At 39.7% G+C, this 20,537-nt stretch overlaps 2 pseudogenes; both read right to left on the reverse strand.

The window, feature by feature from the left end:
* Positions 1 to 7,574: 7,574 nt before the first annotated feature.
* On the reverse strand, positions 7,575 to 9,316 carry LOC122492382 (annotated as a pseudogene).
* A 5,992-nt stretch (positions 9,317 to 15,308) lies between these two features.
* Positions 15,309 to 16,931, reverse strand: LOC122492383 (annotated as a pseudogene).
* Positions 16,932 to 20,537: the final 3,606 nt, after the last annotated feature.

Consider the following 20,537-nt stretch of genomic DNA (forward strand, 5'->3'; position numbering starts at 1 on the left):
CCTGCTGTGACAAAATGGTCCACAGCCATCTGGCCCATGTCTTGGAAGTCATATCTCATGGATGAACCAGCCTTAGATCTCTGATTCATTTATAAAAAGCAATAACCAACTCACATTGAGTTAAGCAAGAGGGTGAAATACTTTGGCACATGACATGGAAATGTCAAGGGATTGGCAGGGTTTGGCATAGTTTGATCCAGGAATTAAATGATGTCCTGGTTCTTGGCTTGTCTCCGTCTCTCTTTTCCACTCTTCTCCATATTGGCTTCATTCTCAGACTCCATATGGTGGCAAGATGACTGCCAGGAGCTCCAGGCCACCAGGCTATCTGGACTGATAGCTGCCACACAGGTCCTGGAATTCACTCTGATTAAACTAAGTTGGAAATGACTTAAAATAAGGAGTGACATTTGAGCTGGAACTTAACGTGTGAGAGCTTGTGAATTGTTAGTGGGATGGAGAAAATAGCCCAGGCAAAGGCAGAAAGAGAGCTTGGTGTGTTTAGGGAAATCTAAGACTCCAGCTCTTTAGAAGCCGGGGGGGCTTTGGGGGAAGTGAATACTGATGTACCCAATTTTTATCTAGAGTTTTAGACAGCATCTTAACTCAATCTTCATGATTTTGGCAAAAGACTTTCCTTCTAATCTACCTACCTCATTTGAACTCTTTCTTTTTAAGTTTATTTATTTTGAGAGAGAGAGAGAGAGAGAGAGGAGAAGAGGCAGAGAGAGAAGGAGAGAGAGAATCCCAAGCAAGCTCCACGTTGTCAGGACAGAGCCCAACGCGGGGCTCGAACTCACTAACTTTGAGATCATGACCTGAGCTGAAATCAAGACTCAGATGCTCAATTGACTGAGCCACCCAGGTGCCTCTGAAATCCTTTTATAAGTTTAAAATGTCACCAAATAAGCCACAAAAGTTTGATTGACGAAGACTCCCACCCCTAGAATTGCCAAGTTATATTAAGTTCTAGGTAGCCATTGTGTTCAGATTTCCAGACCAAACCCTTGGAGCTTTCAGAAAGGATGAGTGTCACTGGGACTTTCAGTCCTGTTGGAAGAGGGTGATCACAGGACCTGGGAGTGATGTTTGCCCTGAAGCTTAGCGAGGTTGGCTTTGACTTGGGCTCTCCCGAAAGTAGGCCCTGAGACAAGGATTTGAGTGCATGTAGTTTATTGGGCAGTGATCTCAGCAAACATCAACTGGGGAATAAGAAAGTGAAATAATGAGGTGTTATGGGCTGAACTGTTTTCCCTCAAAATTTATGTTGAATTCCTAACCCCCAGCACCTCAAAATGTGACTTTATTTGGGAATAGGATATTACATATATAATTAGTTAAGTTAGGATGAGGTCATACAGACCCCTGGATTATGGGACGGGCCCTAATCCAATATTAAAAGGGGAAATTTGAACACAAACACACAGAGAGGTAGAAAACCACATGAATATGAAGGCAGAGATCAGAGCGATACTTCTGTAACCCAAGAAACATCAAAGATTGCAAACAATTAGAAACTAGTTTAAAAGAATGTAGCAGATTTTTTCTCTGTTTGGATGAAACTAAGATGCCCAGCACCTTGATCTGGATTTCCAGCCTCCAGAACTGTGAGACAATAAATTTCTGTTGTCGAATCTCCCCAGTTCTGTAAAACTTTGTTCTGGCAGTCCCAGCAAACTAATACAGAAGAAAAGGCACCAATAAATGATGTGCTATCAGGCAAGTTACCATTGTGCTCTAATGGGTCTTAGTCTCAAATGGACAACTTTGCAGGCAATGTGGAATGTGCACCTCAAAATTGTCCTGCCAGACTCAGCAATAAAAAGGCAACCCAATTTAAAAATGGACAAGGATAGATATCTCTCCAAAGAAGATATGCAAATGACCAGTGAGTATGAGAAAAGATGTTTAACATTGTCTTTGTTTGAGCAGCTAAAACACAATACCAAAGACTGGGTGGCTTATGCAACATTTATTTTTCACAGTTCTAGAGGCTGGAAGTCCAACATGGGTGCCAACATGATCAAGTTCATGGAGAAGGCCCTCTTCCTGGCTTGCAGATGTCTTCTCATTGTATCCTCCTGTGGAGGAGAGAAGGCTAGCTCTCTGCCTCTTCTCATGAGGACACTAATCCCATCATGAAACTCCATCCTCATGACCTAATTACCTCCCAACATCCTACCTTCAAATACCATCATATAGGGCTTCAACATATGAATTTTGGGGAACACAAACATCCAGTCTATAGCAGCATCATAAATAATTAGGGAATAATGGTTAATAATTTAAAAGATGGATAATAACAAGTGTTAATGAGGATATAGAGAAGTGGGAACCCTTATTCTTACTGGTGAGATTTTGGTGCAGCTGCTTCAGCAAACGGTTTTCCAGTTCCTCAAAAAGTTAAACATGGAGTTATGATATGACCCAGCAATTCCACTCCAAGGTATGTAGCCAAGAGAATTGAAAATATATGTCCGTCCACACAAAGACTTGTACAATGAATGCTCATAGCAGCATTATTCATAATAGCTCAAAGTGGAGACAGTGCAAATGAATCACTTGATGAATGGATAAACAAAATGTGGTATATCCATAAAATGGAATATTATTCAGCAATAAAAAAGAATGAAATACTGATACATACTACAACATGAATAGATCTTGAAAACGTGTTAAGTGAAAGAAGCCAGTCACAAAAAGCCACATATGATATGATTCCACTTACATGAAATTCCTAGAAAGACAAATCAAGAGAGACAAAAAGTGTTTTAGTGATTGCCAGGGCCTGGAGGGATGGTGGAGTGGAGAGTGACTACTAAGGGGTATAAGGGTGTCTTTTCAGTGTGATGAAAATGTTCTGGAACTAGAACATTGAATAGTGATGGTTGCACAGCTGTGTGAATATATAAAAACCACTAAATTGCACACTTTAAAGTGTGAGTTTTATGGTATGTAAATTTTTCCTCAATTAGAGAGAGAGTGGATCTTTAACAAAACTATCCTGCCTGCAGGATGAGGGAACTGGAATACTTATCAACCAGTCCCCAACAGTCATTAGTTGAAGGCTGCTTCTGGGATGTATTAATTCTCTGGAACTTATGGCCAGATTTATATGTGGAGTCCAGGATTCAGAGAGAGGTTTGCAAATGTTAGGACTTGGAAATTGGGGATAGATATTTTCAGGAACTCTCCGTTTCAAAAATATGGAAAATTCCTCACAGCCTCATGGACAAATGATACTTGCCTCCCAGGGTTATACAGTATTGACTCCTTACTGCTCTGTGCTCATACAAGTCAGAGTAGTCCCTCAACTTGGAAGCTGAAGCATTACATAATGAGGGTTTTCCATGAACTGCTTATGACTTGACTTGTTTTGCGATGATCCACAGTTATTTTAGCTGTAAACAATGGAAATTGACCATGGCCAGGATGGCTGTCATAAAAAAGATGGACAGTAACAAGTGTGAGGGAGGATGTGGTAAATTGGAACCCTCATTTATTGCTATGAGAACAAAATGAATTTAGAGGCAAAGTCCAAGTGGCTCACTCCCTTTATCTATCTATCTATCTATCTATCTATCTATCTATTTTTAAGTAGGCTCCATACCTAACGTGGGGCTTGCACTTACAACCCTGAGATCAAGAGTTGTGTGCTCTACTGACTGAGCCAGCAAGGTGCTCCCCAATACAATACAAATGGTAGTATTATTAAATGCAGCCACAATCTGCAATCGTATTTGTGTCTCCAACAACCAATTTCTGAAGCTGCCAGGCAATTATATTTGCCAGGCACAACTGGTCCACGGTGAGCAGGTAAATGATTTACACCCCAGAGACAATCTCCTCAAAGCTTTTGCCCTTCCTTTACTTGGTACAAACCTCCAGCTTGGGTTTTCTGGGTTCTGTTCTATCTGCCTCTCATTTCTAAAGCCTTTCCTTCATCCTTTTTCTCACCACATGGCCCTATGTGTCACCAAACCCTTTTTTTCATCATCTTTGTCAAGGGCCTTTAAATGCTAAGCTGATCTGGAACAGCAGCTCTCACATTTTTTTGGTCTCAGGATTCCTTAAATAATCTTAAAAATGATTGAGGATGCTAAAAAAGCTTCTGTTTCTGTAGGTTATTCACTGCATTGAAAAATTTTAAAGCAGAAATTGAAAAAAAATTTATTCATTGATTTTAAAACAACAGTGAAAGAGATTACATGTTAATTTAAATCCCATAAATATGCTTTTCAAAAAAACATTTGTGGGAAGAGCGGTACTATTTTTAACAAATCTCTTGAATGTCTGGCTTAATAGAAGAAAGTTAAATTCTCATATCTGCCTGTGCATTTCTCCTCTTGCCATATCACACCAGAAAACTCCATGGTACACTTTGAGAAAATGAGCATGGGAAGGCAGGAACATATTAGCATTATTATGAAAATAATTAGAACCTGCAGACCTCCTGGGAGGGACAAGCAGCAGTCCCCAGACCGTGTGCTGAGAACTGTTGCTAGTTTTGGTACTCTTCACTCTTTGCGTGGATCCGTACTTCCATTGGGCGCCATTTTCCTCCAGTGTGAATAACTTCCTTTTAACATTTCTTGCAATGTAGGTCTGTTGGTGGTAAATTCTTTCAACTTGCATGTTTGCAAAAAGTCTTCATTTTGTTTTGGCTTTTGAAAGATATTCTCACTGGAGTGGTAGAATTCTAGATTGGCAATGTTTTATTTCCGTATTTTAATGGTGTTGCTCCACTGTCTTTTCACTTAAGCTATTTCTTTTTTTTTTTTTTATTGGGATGGAATTATAATTAACATATAACATTAAAACAGTTTGAGGTGTGGAGTATAATGATTCAATATTTGTATGTATTGTGAAAGAATCACCACAATATGTCTAGCTAACATCCATCACCATGCATAGTAACTTTTCCTTGTGATAACTTTTAAGATCTACTCGCTTAGCAACTTTACAATATATACAATATAGGTTTATTAACTATAGTCATCATGCTGTACATTACATCCCTATGCTTATTTGTTTAATAACTGGAAGTTTGTACCTTTTGACCACCTTCACCTATTTCAACCACACTCCACCATCTGTCTCCTGAAAACCACCAAATCTATTCTCTGTGTCTGAGTTCAGGTTTTTATTTCATTTTTTTTAGATTCTACGTGTGAGATCATATAGTATTTGTCTTTCTCTGTCTGACTTATTTCATTTATCATAATGCCCTCAAAGTTCACCCATGTTTTCACAAACAGCAGGGTTTCCTTATTTTTTTTATGGCTGAATAAATTTCCATTGTATTTCTATATACCATATCTTCTTTATACATCCACCCATTGATGGACACTTAGATTGCTTCCACGTCATGGCTATTGTAAATAATTCTGCAATGAAAGTGGGGGTGCAGATAGCTTTTCAAGTGAGTATGTTTATTTCCTTCAGGTAAATACCCAGAAGTGGGATTGCTGGATCATATGGTAGTTGTATTTTTAATTTCTTGAGGAAATGCCATACTGTTTTCCATAGTGGTAGTACCAATTTATATTCCCACCAACAGTGAACAAGGTTCACATTTCTGCACATCCTAGCCAACACTTGTTATTACTTGTTGTTTTGACCTTCTGACAGGTAAGGACTGATATCTTATTGCAGTTTTGATTTGCATTTATGTGATGATAGGTGATATTGAGCATGTTTTCATGTACCTTCTGGCTATCCATTTGTCTTCTCTGGAAAAATGTCCGTTCAGATCCTCTGCCCATTTTTTAATAAGATTTTTTTTTTGCTATTGAGTTGTATGAGCTTTTTACAGGTTTTGGATATTAACCCTTTATCAGATATATAATTTGCAAATATTTTCTCCCATTGAAGACGCTGCCTTTTCATCTTGTTGATAATTTCTCTTGCTGTGCAGCAGCTTTTTAGTTTGACATAGTCCCTCTTATTTTTTATTTTTATTTTTTTTTAACATTTATTTATTTTTGAGAAAGAGAGCAAGCACAAGGGGAGGAGGGGCAGAGAGAGAGGGTGACAGAGGATCTGAAGCAGGCTCTGCACTGACAGCAGACAGCCTGATGTGGGGCTCAAACTCACAAGCAGTGAGATCATGACTTGAGCCGAAGTAGGACGCTTAACCAACTGAGCCACCCAGGTGCCCCTGTTTTTGCTTTTGTTGCCTTCACTTGTGTGGCTTCTGATGAGAAATCCGCTGTTACCTCTATTTTGTTTTTCTGTAGATAATGTGTTTTTTCCATTTCTGCACTTAAGATTTTCCATTTATCCCTGGTTTTGAGCACTTTGATTATGCTGTGCCCTGGTATAGTTTGTTTGTTTTCCCTCATGTGTCTTGTGCTTGGGGTTTGTTGGGATTTTTTTGACCTGTAGGTTTAAAGTTTTCATCAAATTTGAAAAAATTTGGTCATTATTTCTTCTGGTGTTCTTTCAGTTGCCTTCTCACGTATTTCAGGGATTCCAATTACTCACATATTCAGCTACTTAAAGTTGTCCCACAGCTCACTAATGCTTGGCTCATTTTTTTTTTTTTTGAATTTTTTTTTTCAACTTTTTTTTTTATTTATTATTTTTGGGACAGAGAGAGACAGAGCATGAACGGGGGAGGGGCAGAGAGAGAGGGAGACACAGAATCGGAACCAGGCTCCAGGCTCCGAGCCGTCAGCCCAGAGCCCGACGCGGGGCTCGAACTCCCGGACCGCGAGATCGTGACCTGGCTGAAGTCGGACGCTTAACCGACTGCGCCACCCAGGCGCCCCTCATTTTTTATAATTTATTTAAAAATAATTATAGCCTTACAGGAAGTTGCAAAAGCATACATGGAGTCCCTTGTACTCTTCTCTCAGTTTCTCGCAATGGTACAGCTGTAGTGTAGGAGCAAATCAAGAAAAATAACGTAGGTACACGTCTGTTAACTAGGCTATATAGCTTATTTGGGTTGCATCATTTTTAATATACATTTGTAATTGTGTGTATAGTTCTGTGCAATTTTATCATACATGCAAATTCATGTAATACCACCACAATCAAGATATGATTGTTTTATCACCACCAAAGGTCTCCCTTGTGCTACCCTTTTATATTCAACCACTATCCCTGTCTATCGGTAACCACTAGTCCATTCTCCATTTCTATAGTTTTGCATTTTGAGAATATTATATAAATGGAATCATAAAGTGTGTAACATTTTTAAATTTATGAGTGAAACCATCTGAACCTGGAAATTTCTTTATGGGAAGGTTCTTAAATACAAATTTAGTATGTGCATGTATGTATGCATTTATTTATTTATTTTTAAAGTTTATTTATTTATTTTGAGACAGAGAGAGAGAGAGAGAGAGCAGGGGAAGGACAGAAAGAGAGAGGGTGAGAGAATCCCAAGCTAACAGCGCAGAACCTGATATGGGGCCTGATCTCATGAACTGTGAGATCATGACTTGAGCAGAGATCAAGAGCCTGAAGCTTAACCCAATGAGCCACTCAAGCACCCCACAAATTTAATTTTTAAAATGGGATATAAGAATATTCAGGTTATCTACTTCCTTTTGAGTGGGCTTTGATCATTTGTATTTTTCAAGGAATTTTATTTTATCTAATTTATCAAATCTACTGTCATAAAATTGTTCACAATATTCCTTTACGATCTCTTTAATGTCTGTAGGCATCTGATATTTGTCATTTCTGTCTTCTTTTTTTCTTGATGAGTTTTGCTAGAAGTGTACCCATTTTAAACACTCTTAAATAACCAGCTTTTGTTTCCTTGATATCACTCTACTGTTTTCATTGATATTCCTTTTTTTGCTTTATAATTCCCTTCTACATGCTTTGGGCTTAATTTTTTTTTTCTAGTTTTTTAAGGTAGAAGCTTAGATCCTTGATTTGATAATTATCTCTTTCTCTCTTTTTTTATGGATCAATTATTTAATTATATTCCTTGTAAGTGATTTAGAATACCAATATGTGAGGATAAACTCCATTTGTGAGAGAAAACACAGAGCAGAGGTAGCCCTGAAGTGAGGAACGGTTTGATTTTTGGCAGAATTTGCAAGTCCACAGCTTTCTAATCAAGCTTGCACTGCTTTGTAATCTCATATTTGTCTTTCTCTTTGTCAAAGACCTCACCTTCCTAATGAATGGCTTTACGCAACTTCTTCTTTGTGAAGAAAGTATCAGTGAGATGTTTTGGGATTTTCACACTGCTGATATCAATTTTGGTGGAGGTGGCAATGACATATTTCTGGTGTGTTCTACACAGAGGAACTCGATTGAGGGCCAGAGGTCCAGTCACAAGTAGCAAGCCACTGGGCAGCTTGGGTGGCTCTGTCGGTTAAGTGTCCTACTTTGGCTCACATCATGATCTCACAGTTCATGAGTTCAAGCCCCACGTCAGGCTCTGTGCTAACAGCTCAGAGCCTGGAGCCTGCTTCAGATTCTGTGTTTTCCTCTCTCTCTGCCCCTCTCCTGCTTGCAGTCTCTCTCTCTCTCTCTCTCAAAATAAATAAACATAAAATAAACAAAAACAAGCAGCAAGCCTCCGCTCAGTTGCTTCAGGAAAACTACCTCTTGCCTCTCTGGCGCCCAGTGAAGATGATCAAAATGGCCCCAGGAGTGAGGCTAGCTCGGAGTTTTCTCACATGCTGACTGAAAGGTTTTTTTGTTGTTGTTTTTTTTTTTGTTTTTTTGGTTTTTGTTTTGTTTTTTGTTTTTTACCATGGTTCAACAGCTTTTGAGGTGCATCTTCAATAGGATAATCCCTAGGCATTTTGCAAAGTTTAACCACTTGGATACCACTTGTCACCACCAACTGGTTTTGTGACAGTAGTAAGAAACTTCTTTTTCTTTTCGACCTTGGATTTGGTTGCTGAATACTTCCTCTTATATAGCCTTTCTGGAATACACAGCCATTCAAATATATGCTAGTTCCCCTGTCTGACAGGGTTTTAGTCACAGTGGGGCTTCTCCTTCTTTGCGTTTTAGGCTTGAGATTACCCTTCTTAACCTTGTCACTAGCATCAGCCTTCTTGTCTTCAGATTTCTTCTCCTTAGTGTCTGGCTTCTCAGCTTTTTCACCTGCCATCTTGCAAAATGGGAAAGAGAAAAACCTTTCTATTTTTCTAATGTAAACATTTAAGTGCTATAAATTTCTCTCTAAGCACTGCTTGGTTATATGCCCAAAATTCTGATATGTTTTGTCTTTATTTAAATTTTTTTCAAAATATTTTCTAATCATCCATTTGACCTCCTTTTAGACTCATGGGTTATTTAGAAGTATGCTGCTTAATTTCCAAACATTTGGATTTACCAAATCTTTTCCATTTTAGATTTTATTTTAGATTTCTATTTTAGATTTTAGATTTCTATTTTAATTCTGTTGTAGACAGAAAGGTTAGTATGATTTCAATTCTTTTAAAAAAATGTTTATGGCCTAGAATATGATCTAACTTGGTGAATGTTCCATTGGCACTTGAATTTGTATTCTGATTGGGCAGAGTGTTCTATAAGTGGAAATTAAGTCAAAGAGGCTAATAGTATAATTCTCTTCTATATGCTTTCTGATTTTTCTGTCTACTTGTCCTGAGACAATAGTGTTGAAGTCTTTAACTCTATCTGTAGGATAGTCTATTTGTCCTATCAATTCTAACAATTTTTGCTTCATGTATTTTGAAGCTTTGTTCTTAGGTGCATACATATTTAGGATTGTTATATTTTCTTGATGAATAATTCCTTTATCATCATGTAATGACCCTGTTTATTATTGTCCACTTTATTTGATATTAATAAATCTACTGAAGCTTTCTTTTGATTTGCGTTTGTGTTCTTTTTCCTTTTAAGTTATCTAAGCATTAATTTTTATCTAAGCTGATCTCCTCTGCCTTTTAGTTTTATTTAAACCATTTATATTCAGTGTTGGCCTTAAATATACCATCTCTCTAGTTTCCTTCTGTTTGTCTGTTCTTAATTCATTTTCCCAACCTGGGTGAGGGGCCAGACCCATGACCCAAGCTCAGCCAGAAGGATGCTCCCACCAAGAACCTTGACTCTTGAAAGAGTGACACAAAGAGAGCAGTCAGATCATTCAAGCAGAAGTGTGGTGGCAGGATTCAATGGCATTGAAGACCTGAGTAGCCTGTTCTGGTGGTTGGGTTTCTAGGCTGCCAGATATTTCCCGGTTCCTTCCTATTTTCTAAGCATACTTTTCCAGTCTTCCTTCAATCTTGGGAGCCATTCACATCCTTCCCCAAAAATCCCATTTCCGTGTCCTCTAGCCAGAGTTGGTTTAATTCATTGTCACCAAGAGCTCTGAGAGATACAGAGATCTCAGCAGCAATGATTTCAGAAGAATGTTGGGTACAGAAACCAGCTTGCAATGGGTTAAACTGAAGTGGAGAATAAGAATTCTTAAAAAGGACAAGGAATGAAAGGAGGGATAAAGATATTTGAGAGAGAAGTAAAGTGTAAAGAAATTGGTTGTTGGAAAAGGCGGAGGTCTGAGCACATTTGTAGGCTGAAGGGTAGAAACCAGTGGAAGAAGCCACTGGAATAAATTCCTTCTTTACCTTGACATTTAAGTTTTCCTGCAGGGGTCCCTGGCTGGCTTAGTTAGTCAAGCATGAGACTCTTGATCTCGGGGGTTATAAGTTCAAGCCCTATGTTGGGTGTAGAGATTGCTTAATTAAAATTATTTTCCCGTAGTATGATTCCCATCTTGTTTTCTAGACTCACTTCCCAATATTCCTTATAATTAAGGCAATCAGGACACTTAATATTTTCTATAAATGCCCCATAGTCTGTCTTTGTTTTTTTTTTTAAGATTCTTAAAAAAAATTTTTTTTAATGTTTATTTATTTTTGAAAGACAAAGAGCACGAGCAGGGGAGGGGCAGAGAGAGAGGGAGACACAAAATCCCAAGCAGGCTCCAGGCTCTGAGCTGTAAGCACAGAGCCTGATGTGGGGTTGGAAATCATGAGCCTGAGCCGAAGTCAGATGCTTAGCCGGCTCAGCCACCACAGCGCCCCTGTCTTTTTTTATTTGCTTACTTGGTTTGTTGGTTTGTTTTTACTCACGATATAGCCTTGGCCTGGAATATTTACACAGATTATTATAGCCTGGATGGCTCAGTTGGTTGAGCGTCCAACTCTTGATTTCAGCTCAGGTCATGATCCCAGGGTTGAAGGATCAAGTGCCACCCCCCACCGCCACCAGTGTTGGGCTCCACACGGAGCATGGAGCCTGCTTAAAATTCTCTCTCTCTCTTTCTCTCTCTCTCTCTGCCCTTCTCCCCCAATCGTGCACTCTCTCTCCCTAAAATAAAAACAAACAAACAAACAAAAAACCCAAATACACAGATCATTCTACTGATCCTATTAGTCCTCAAAAGCTCAGACACCATCCTAAAGGCTTCTTCAGATCCCTTGAATGAGTGTGATTTCCTCTGACATTAAAATTCCCAAAGCACCTTGTATGTCTCTTATCATTTCTAATCAGATTATGCCCTTGAAAGATAGTCATTGTGTACTTGTCTTATTACTCCTTCTTTTCAGTGTGAGCTTCATGGCTGGGATTGTTGTCCTGCTGTACTCATCTAGCACAAGGATTTGTACACAGCAGATGCTTAGCAAATACTAGTTGAATTCACAGTGGAAGGAACAGAAAAATTCTTAATATTTTGAGTTACAATGCTTGGGAAGTTCTCAGGAATTTATTATTCTAGCCAGGAATCCACTCTCAGTGGATAATGGCAGCTCTGTTCATCCAAAGTTAAACTGAAATGGAGTTGTACTTGGAGTCCCAGTCTGAGAGAAACCTCACACTCTGTAGTTCTCCCATCCAGGATGTGATTATTCATCTATGCAGAGAAAATGAAGGTACTGCTGCTATATATAATATGGATCTCACAATGTTGAAAAGTTCAACACAGAAAACTACGTATGATAATTTTATATACACGAAGTTAAAGGCGAAACTAGGGGTGCCTGGGTGGCTCAGTAGGTTGAGTGTCCAGCTTCAGCTCAGGTGATGATCTCATGTTTTGTGCTGCTGTCAGTGTAGAGCCTGCTTCAGATCCTCTGTCCCCCCCCCCCCTTCTCTGCCCCCCTCCTGTTTGCGCTCTCTTAAAAATAAAACATTAAAAAAAAAAAGGCAAAACTAACCACATGGTGTCACAAGTGAGCATACTGGGGAAGGGAGGAGTCAGGTTCTTGGTAGGCATTAGGAGTTGTGGGTGCTTCTAGGTGCTGGTGTTCTACTGCTTGGTCTGACTGATGTCACATGGTTATGTTCCCTTTGTGATGCTTCACTGAACCATGCACTTATGATGTCTATGGCTTTCTCTAGGTATGTTATACTTTATTGTAAAAGTTTGTTTTAGGGGTGCCTATGTGGCTCAGTCAGCTAAGCCTCTGACTGTCAATTTCGGCTCAGACCATGATCTCATGCGTTTGGTGAGTTCTAGCCCTGCATTGAGCCCTGTGCTGATAATGCAGAGGCTGCTTGGGATTTTCTCTCTCTCTCCTTTCTCTGCCCCTCTCTCACTTGTGTGCTTTCTTTCTCAAAAAAAAATAAATAAATAAATAAATAATAATAATAATAATAAAGGTTTCTTTTAAAATATTTCTTGTGCCTGTATATACATTTCTAAATTATCCAGTTAGACTGTTCTAGCAGCAGAACATTAAAAGGCAACCGGAAGTTGATCACATACAACAATTAAAGCAAACCACCTTCTCTAAATGCACACTTCTTGGTTGCCTTCATCTGCAGGGGGTTCTTAATGTTCCTCTGGGAGGTATGAAGTTTTAGAGCACAAATCTATTTGGGGAAAAAACTCCCATAATTGCATGTTGTATTAAGAAAAAAAAAAAAAGCATCCAACAGGAAGGAAATGGAATTGTTTTCAGCAGCCTAGAACAATGTCTTGGGTTGCTTCCTCTTTGTAACATGGCAGGTGAGGGTAGAGTAAACAAAATGAGCATCCTTGTGGATTTTATTTTAGGTAGGGTTAACCTTAGCATAATAAGTGCAAGATACTTAGAGGGAAATGGAATACTTACTTGATATTGTCCAAATGTTAAGTCTTCGTGCTGGAAGCCTCTATCACAAAGAGGCCCAAAGTATTTTGTTCCTTTTTTCCTACCCAGACAGTAGGGGTTATTTCTCACTTGGATTTGTAACATCTTGGAGGCCAATATTCTCCATTTGGGAAAGCATCTGTTGATGGTAAAAAAAAAAAAAAAAAAAAAAAAAAAAAGACAGGGAATGAGTGATGGCAGCTGTAAAATTCTTGCTGGCTGGATAAATGCTATCTCATTGGTCTTCTCTTTTTGCCTCCCCAAGCTCACCTTCCTGCTCTCTCTCTCAAAGTCCCACAGCATTTATGTTTTTGTCTCTTTGGCACATAGGGTTTGACTTTGTAGCTGCCTTATCCACGCCCCCAGGCTGGAAACTTTCCAGTGGCAGAAATTGTAGCTCATTGGGTAGAAATGGATCTCCTGCACCATATCTGTTCTTGCATGGCAGAGGCTGGTTGCTTGCCCCTTCTTCAGACTGGGAGCTGAAGGTTCCTCATGTTGTATTTCCATTGTTTGGTACACAGTAGGGGTTCAAGAAGTGCTGGTTAAATGAAGAAAAGAAGGGATGGTGGGTCAGTTCTCCCAATTTCTAGATTCTTCAGAAGCTCTGCCTCCCGAGTGCTGCAGAAAACTGTGATGGCTCCCTGAAGAAGGGGTCTACGTGGCATTCCTTCTTTCCCTACTGATCACCACACTCTTCTCAACCTATAGAGGGCAGAATAAAGAATGTGGGGTGGCAATGGGGCTGAAAATTTGAGCTTATTTCCCAGGGGTTGGTTCCCCTGCTATAGGGAAATTATCTGTTTATAATTGTGGCTTGGCATTGATAGAACCTTTAAAACAAACATTGCATGCTCACTTAGTAAGTCACTTTGGAAGTACTAGACATCTTCAGAGTCCTTGCACATACATTTTAAAGAAATAAAATCTGCAACCAGTCCTGTGGAAAGAGGCAAAATTGTGGGTAGGATGGAAGGCGAGGTAGAAGAAAGTGCATAGGAATTTGAGCAGTGGAGAACTCTGGTGTTAAAGTTCAGGGAGAGGGGTGCCTGAGTGGCTCAGTTGGTTAAGCATGTGACTACAGCTTAGGTCATGGTCTCACGGCTGGTGAGTTTGAGCCCTGTGTTTGGCTATTTGCTGTCAGTGCGTATCCTGCTTTGATCTTCTGTCCCCCCCCCCCCCATCTACCCCTCCCCTGCTCATTCTCTCTCTCTCTCAATAATAAATAAACATTAAAGTTCAGTGAGAGAAGAAGTTACTAAGAATAAAAGTTTCAACTTTGTAAACCTTGCAACCTCTATGCACCTAAGAACTAGGGACAGAGATGCATCCTGCTTACTTTGTGCACCAAAGCTCTTTACAGTCGTGAAGTCTGACAGATACTGATTAGATTCTAAAAATGCAAACTCCTTTCTACATACTCACTGCTTTCCCTCAGTTTTAGACAAATTTGCTTGTTAGTGATTTTACTTTTTCTTTGCAGTGTAAAATACCATCACTGTAAGAGGTGAAGGTGTCTATTTGAAGATATGGGAAAGTTAATCATGAACTCTTCTGATTCCCTCTTACGTCGATCATCAAACACACTGCAATGTGGAAATCTGTGTCTGTGACATGCATTTGGCATACACTTAATCTAAGGTTAACATAACATATGTTCACATTTCAAAGTCTGGATCTGATGAACAGGAATACAATTTAAAATCATAAATTGATCAATGAGTTGTTTCTGGAAAAAAAATGTTCTTTTTCCAGATCATTGATTTTTGATATTTGAAGTGCAAGGTACATACGGTACAATCTCATTTGCTTAATACCTTTTCCCACCTCTGTGAACCTGCAGACACATGTCACATATGTAAAGGTTTAGAAGGATGTATATGAGTTTTAACAGTGATCGTCCATGGAGGGTAGGTTTGGGGGTTTTCTGTTTCCTTATTTTTGCTCTTAAGTATTTCCTGAGTTTTTTGTAATAAGAAAAAACTTAAAAGAATTTTTTTAAATTTATTTTTGAGAGAGAGAGAGAGAGAGAGAGAGCGTGCACGTGTGCAAGCAGGACAGAGGCAGAGAGAGAGGGAGACACAGAATCTGAAGCAGGCTCCAGGCTCTGAACTGTCAGCACAGAGACTGACACAGGGCTCGAACTCATGAACCGTGAGATCATGACCTGAGCCAAAGTCAGACACTCAACCGACTGAGCCACTCAGGCACCCCAAGAAAAAAATTTGTTATTTTGAAACAAGAGGGGAGTTGTGGGTAGAACATACAAATCTGAGAATAGTTACAAACATTCAGAGAAAACGATGGTCACTCCAATAACCACATCGTTCTCTTTCCCTCTGGACATGCCCCTCATCAGCCCATTTCCAGTGGTCAGGGTCATCCACCATGCAAATTTGATGGTGGCACCTCCCTGCTTTGAGTCAATTCCCTCTAAACGGATGTCAGTGTCTCTGTTCGTCCTTATCATCCTATGTAAGTCAGTCACCTTTTAATTCCAAGTGACAGAAACCTCATTCAAAGTAGCTTAAGCAAAAATGAGGAATTTCTTTGTTCATGTAACCAAAGAGTCTGAGGTTGGCTTTAGGCAGCGCTAGACTAGGAGTTCAAAGATGGCATTCATGCTTTATCTTTCCTAGTCCTGCTTTTCTCATGTTAGTTTTGTTTCTAGACAGGTTCTGTCCATGTGGAGGCAATATGCCATCGGTAACTCCAGGCCCCCATGGTCCTTCAAACTCGGATCCTGAGGAAGGAAGAGGATTGGGGTTGGCTTGGGTTGGGTCATGTGCTCTTTCTTAGGGCAACTCCAGAAGAGAATGAGGAGTACAACAGAGGGAAATGGGTGTTTCCCAAAGGAAAGGATTCTAGGCAAACCATGACACCTTTATCTCTTCCCTCTCCAGACTCATCTGTCTCTCCCTCTCTCCTTCTCTCTCTCTCTCGGTTCTTCAAGGACCTTTACTGATGGTTCCTTCCAGAGGAAGGACATACACATACCCACGTGGCTGTGGTCTGGCATTGCTCCCAGCTCTTCTACCTCAGTGGAATGAACTCCAGGCACAACCCTGACTGCCCGTGGTCAGCAGGCGGCGGGAGGCTCTAGCACGGTTACTTCTCCAGGGATGCAGAATTGAGCAGCTTCTCCATCAGTTCAGCATGAGACAGTAGCGTGCAGCACTCAGGCCCAGTGAGTCCAGGGCGCCCCATCAGTGTCCGAGACCCGCAGCAACCCCAGCTAGGCCTCCTACTTGTTGCCCGCCATCTTGCCACAAGTGACGTAGCACATAGGTATAATCATGGCGGCAGCACGGCAGCAGACTGGTCCCACAGACTGCCTGACCAACAGTCACCACACTACGATTCTCTAGACTCATCTCTTTTCTAGCTGCACTCGAAGTATTTTTGGTTCCAGGAATATGCCAGACATACTTCCTTGTCTTTGGCTGCAAATAGCCTTCCTCAATTTTTTACCTACTGCCAACTCATCCTTCAAGCTTTTCCTGATCCTCACTATCTGGGCTGGGTACTCAACTATGTGATCCCATAAGCATGTAATTGATACTCTTGACATCATACTACAGTCTGCTGCAAGTTCTTGTTTGCATAAATACTGTCCTTCCCTCACTAAACTAGCTCCTTGTGTTCAATGATTGCTTAATGAATGGCCCACAAGTGTTTATTGAATGATTGAAAGATAACCTCAGTATGGATAAGATCATACCCTGCTTCCTCCATTTATAAAGTTCTTACAAAAAATCTTGAACTTTTGTTTAGGAGTTAAGGTATAATCTATTATTTTTTTAGAAGATTTTTTTTAAGTAATCTCTACACCCAATGTGGAGCTCGAACCCACAGCCCAAGAGCAAGAGTTGTTTACTACCCCGGACTTCAAGCTGTATTACAAAGCTGTAATCATCAAGATAGTATGGTACTGGCATAAGAACAGACACACAGATCAATGGAACAAAACAGAGAACCCAGAGATGGACCCACAAACGTATGGCCAGCTAATCTTTGACAAAGCAGGAAAGAATATCCAATGGAATAAAGACAGTCTCTTCAGCAAGTGGTGCTGGGAAAACTGGACAGCGACATGCAGAAGAATGAACCTGGATCACTTTCTTACACCATACACAAAAATAAACTCAAAATGGATGAAAGACCTAAATGTAAGACAGGAAGCCCTCAAAATCCTTGAGGAGAAAGCAGGCAACAACCTCTTTGATCTTGGCTGCAGCAACTTCTTACTCAACACGTCTCCAGAGGTAAGGGAAACAAAAGCAAAAATGAACTACTGGGACCTCATCAAAATAAAAATCTTCTGCACAGCGAAGGAAACAATCAGCAAAACTAAAAGGCAACTGACAGAATGGGAGAAGGTATTTGCAAACAAAATATCAGATTAGTATCCAAAATCTATAAAGAATTTAGGGTTAGGGTTAGGATTAGGGCTAGTATCCAAAAATCTATAAAGAACTTATCAAACCCAATACCCAAAAAACAAATAATCCAGTGAAGAAATGGGCAAAAGACAACAACAGACATTTCTCCAAAGAAGACATCCAGATGGCCAACCAATACATGAAAAAATGCTCAATATCACTCATCATCAGGGAAATACAAATCAAAACCACACTGAGATAACACCTCACACCTGTCAGAATGGCTAGCATTAACAACTCAGGCAGTAACAGATGTTGGTGAGGATGTGGAGAAAAAGGATCTCTTTTGCATTGTTGGTGGGAATGCAAACTGGTGCAGCCACTCTAGAAAACAGTATGGAAGTTCCTCAAAAAATTAAAAACAGAACTACCCTATGACCCAGCAATTGTAGTACTAGATATTTATCCAAGGGATACAGGTATGCTATTTCGAAGGGACACAGGCACCCCAGTGTTTATAGCAGCACTATCAACAATAGCCGAAGTATGGAAAGAGCCCAAATGTCCATCGATGGATGAATGGAAAAAGATGTGGTGTGTGTATATATATATATATATATATATATATATATATATATATATATATATATACAATGGAGTATTACTAGGCAATCAAAAAGAATGAAATCTTGCCATTCGCAACTATGTGAATGGAACTACAGGGTATTATGCTAAGCGAAATTAGAGAAAGACAAATATCATATGACTTCACTCAGACGAGGACTTTAAGATACAAAACAGATGAACATAAGGGAAGGGAAGCAAATATAATAAAAAACAGGGAGGGGGACAAAAACATAAGAGACTCTTAAATATGGAGAAGAAACAGGGTTACTGGAGGGGTTGTGGGAGGGGGGATGGCCTAAATGGGTAAGGGGCATAAAGGAATCTACTCCTGAAATCATTGCTGCACTATATGCTAACTAACTTGGATGTAAATTAGAAAAATAAGTTAAATAAAAATTTTTTAAAAAGACAACAGAAAGAAAAGAGTTGTACACTACCAGCTGAGCCTGCCAGATGCCCCAAGATATAATGTATTATAAATAAAACCTCACACATGTAATTTGCTATATATGCATTAATGAAGTAGACATGTGAATAATATGAAAATAAAATATCAAATCATGCTAAATTAAGTATCATTGGCCTTTGAATACCATGTTATAGTCCTATTTGAAATATTGCCACCAATATCTGGTTAGCTAGGTCAGGGTTTCTTAACCCAGAGTCTGCACACCTCTAAGAGATTTGAGGGTAGAATTCAGATGATACGTGAACTTGGATGCGAATAAAAATTATTTCCTCTAAACTTTAAGCGGAATTTAGTATTTCTTTTTATTATAAATGCAACAATCCAGAGCTGTATCAGGCAGTAGCTGTGAGTTTGTCAACAATAGAAATCAGGTATTTTCATACCACAACTGTTGTAGAGATATCATACTGTTTATGCTACTTTGATATCACAGCAGTTGTTAAACTTCCTGCTAGATGTGGTTATTAAGTGAACACATATATTACTGTATTATACATTTACATTATTTTGATAACTTGTACTTCAATATAATTTTTTTACTTTAAAAATTATTTATTTTTTAATTTTTTTTTTTTTTTTTTTTTTAGAGAGAGAGTACATGTGAGCAGGGGAAAGGGTAGAGAGAGAGAGAATCCCAAGCAAGCTCCATGCTCAGCTTGGAGCCTGACAACACGACTCTGGGACCATGACCCAAGCTGAAATCAAGAGTCAGAAGCTCAACCAACTGAGCCACCCAGGTGCGCCTAATTGGTTTTCTTTGTAATCCCATGCATTTCATTTTCTGCGCTTAAAAACATTATTCTGAAAAAGAATCCATGGCACAAAAACGTTGAATTGATGGTGGCATTCATTTGAAATATGACCAAAGTGTGGTGATCTAATTCCAGAGAAACTTAGCCCTCCTGCCCTTTGTACCACCAGGCAAAGGATAGAGATTATAGGCCTTTTGGACAATCCTAAAAACTATAAATCTAAGAAAGGATGTCCTTTCTCAGCCTGAAAATTTATTTGAATGGAAAAGCCATGTGAGTTATTTAAGTTTCAGAGGATCTCTGGGGTAGGTTGGAAAAGTGGAGTAAATGCATTTGGATCTACTCATAAACTCACAGCTAAATGCTGCAGACTTTGGCTTAAGACTTGTCCAAGAAGACAAATTCATTTACTTGTGTAGTATCTGCATAGATATCTACTAGAATAGGATTTTAGTTACTAAAACTGTTAGGACATGTTCTGCAAGGTTGTGAGATCCTTTCTAATAACTGGCGACAAGGACCTCTCAGAGGTTGTAAACTCATTGGAATATTTGTCCTCTAGGAATTTCTCTTTGGTTGATTTGTCTTGGTTCCAATGGGAAGCAGATGGTCCTTAAATTAAGATACTTTGAGGAGATACTGCACAAAGGTTTGGGAGCAGGGAACCACAACAGGAAGCACAGTAACTTGAACAACTCCAGATTAGTGGCAGCAGAGCTGATATTACCTCCTGGGCAGAAGGAAAAGCACAGGGAGTGGCAAATCCAAGGAAATTAGTGAAGGGAAGCTTGGAAAAGATGGTGACAGAGCCAAAAGAAAAGGTATTCTGACCATCAGTCTATCTCTGACCAGGGCACTCCTCAGCCAAACCCACCCAGAGGCCAGGAGGCAAGAGCTCACTGCTGTGGGCCATTCATCAGCTTCATGGGGAAGAGGGTGGAGTAGAGATGGAGGGGATAGAGATATCCAGCACATAAGGACAAATCCCTACCATATAGCACATATCACAGTATTTGATGGTCTAAGGGGGGAGGGCTGTAATATTTAACTAATCTGTAATTTTTTTTAAGTTTATTTTGAGACACACACAAAGAGAGGAGAGCGAGCGAGAGAGAGCAAGCAGGGGTAGAGAGAGGGAGAATCCCAAACAGGCTCCATGCTGTCAGCACAGAGCCTGAATTGGGGCTTGATCTCACGAACTGTTGAGACCATCGAAATCAAGAGT

The sequence above is a fragment of the Prionailurus bengalensis genome, chromosome C2, assembly GCF_016509475.1.
Source record: "Prionailurus bengalensis isolate Pbe53 chromosome C2, Fcat_Pben_1.1_paternal_pri, whole genome shotgun sequence".
NCBI lineage: Eukaryota > Metazoa > Chordata > Mammalia > Carnivora > Felidae > Prionailurus > Prionailurus bengalensis.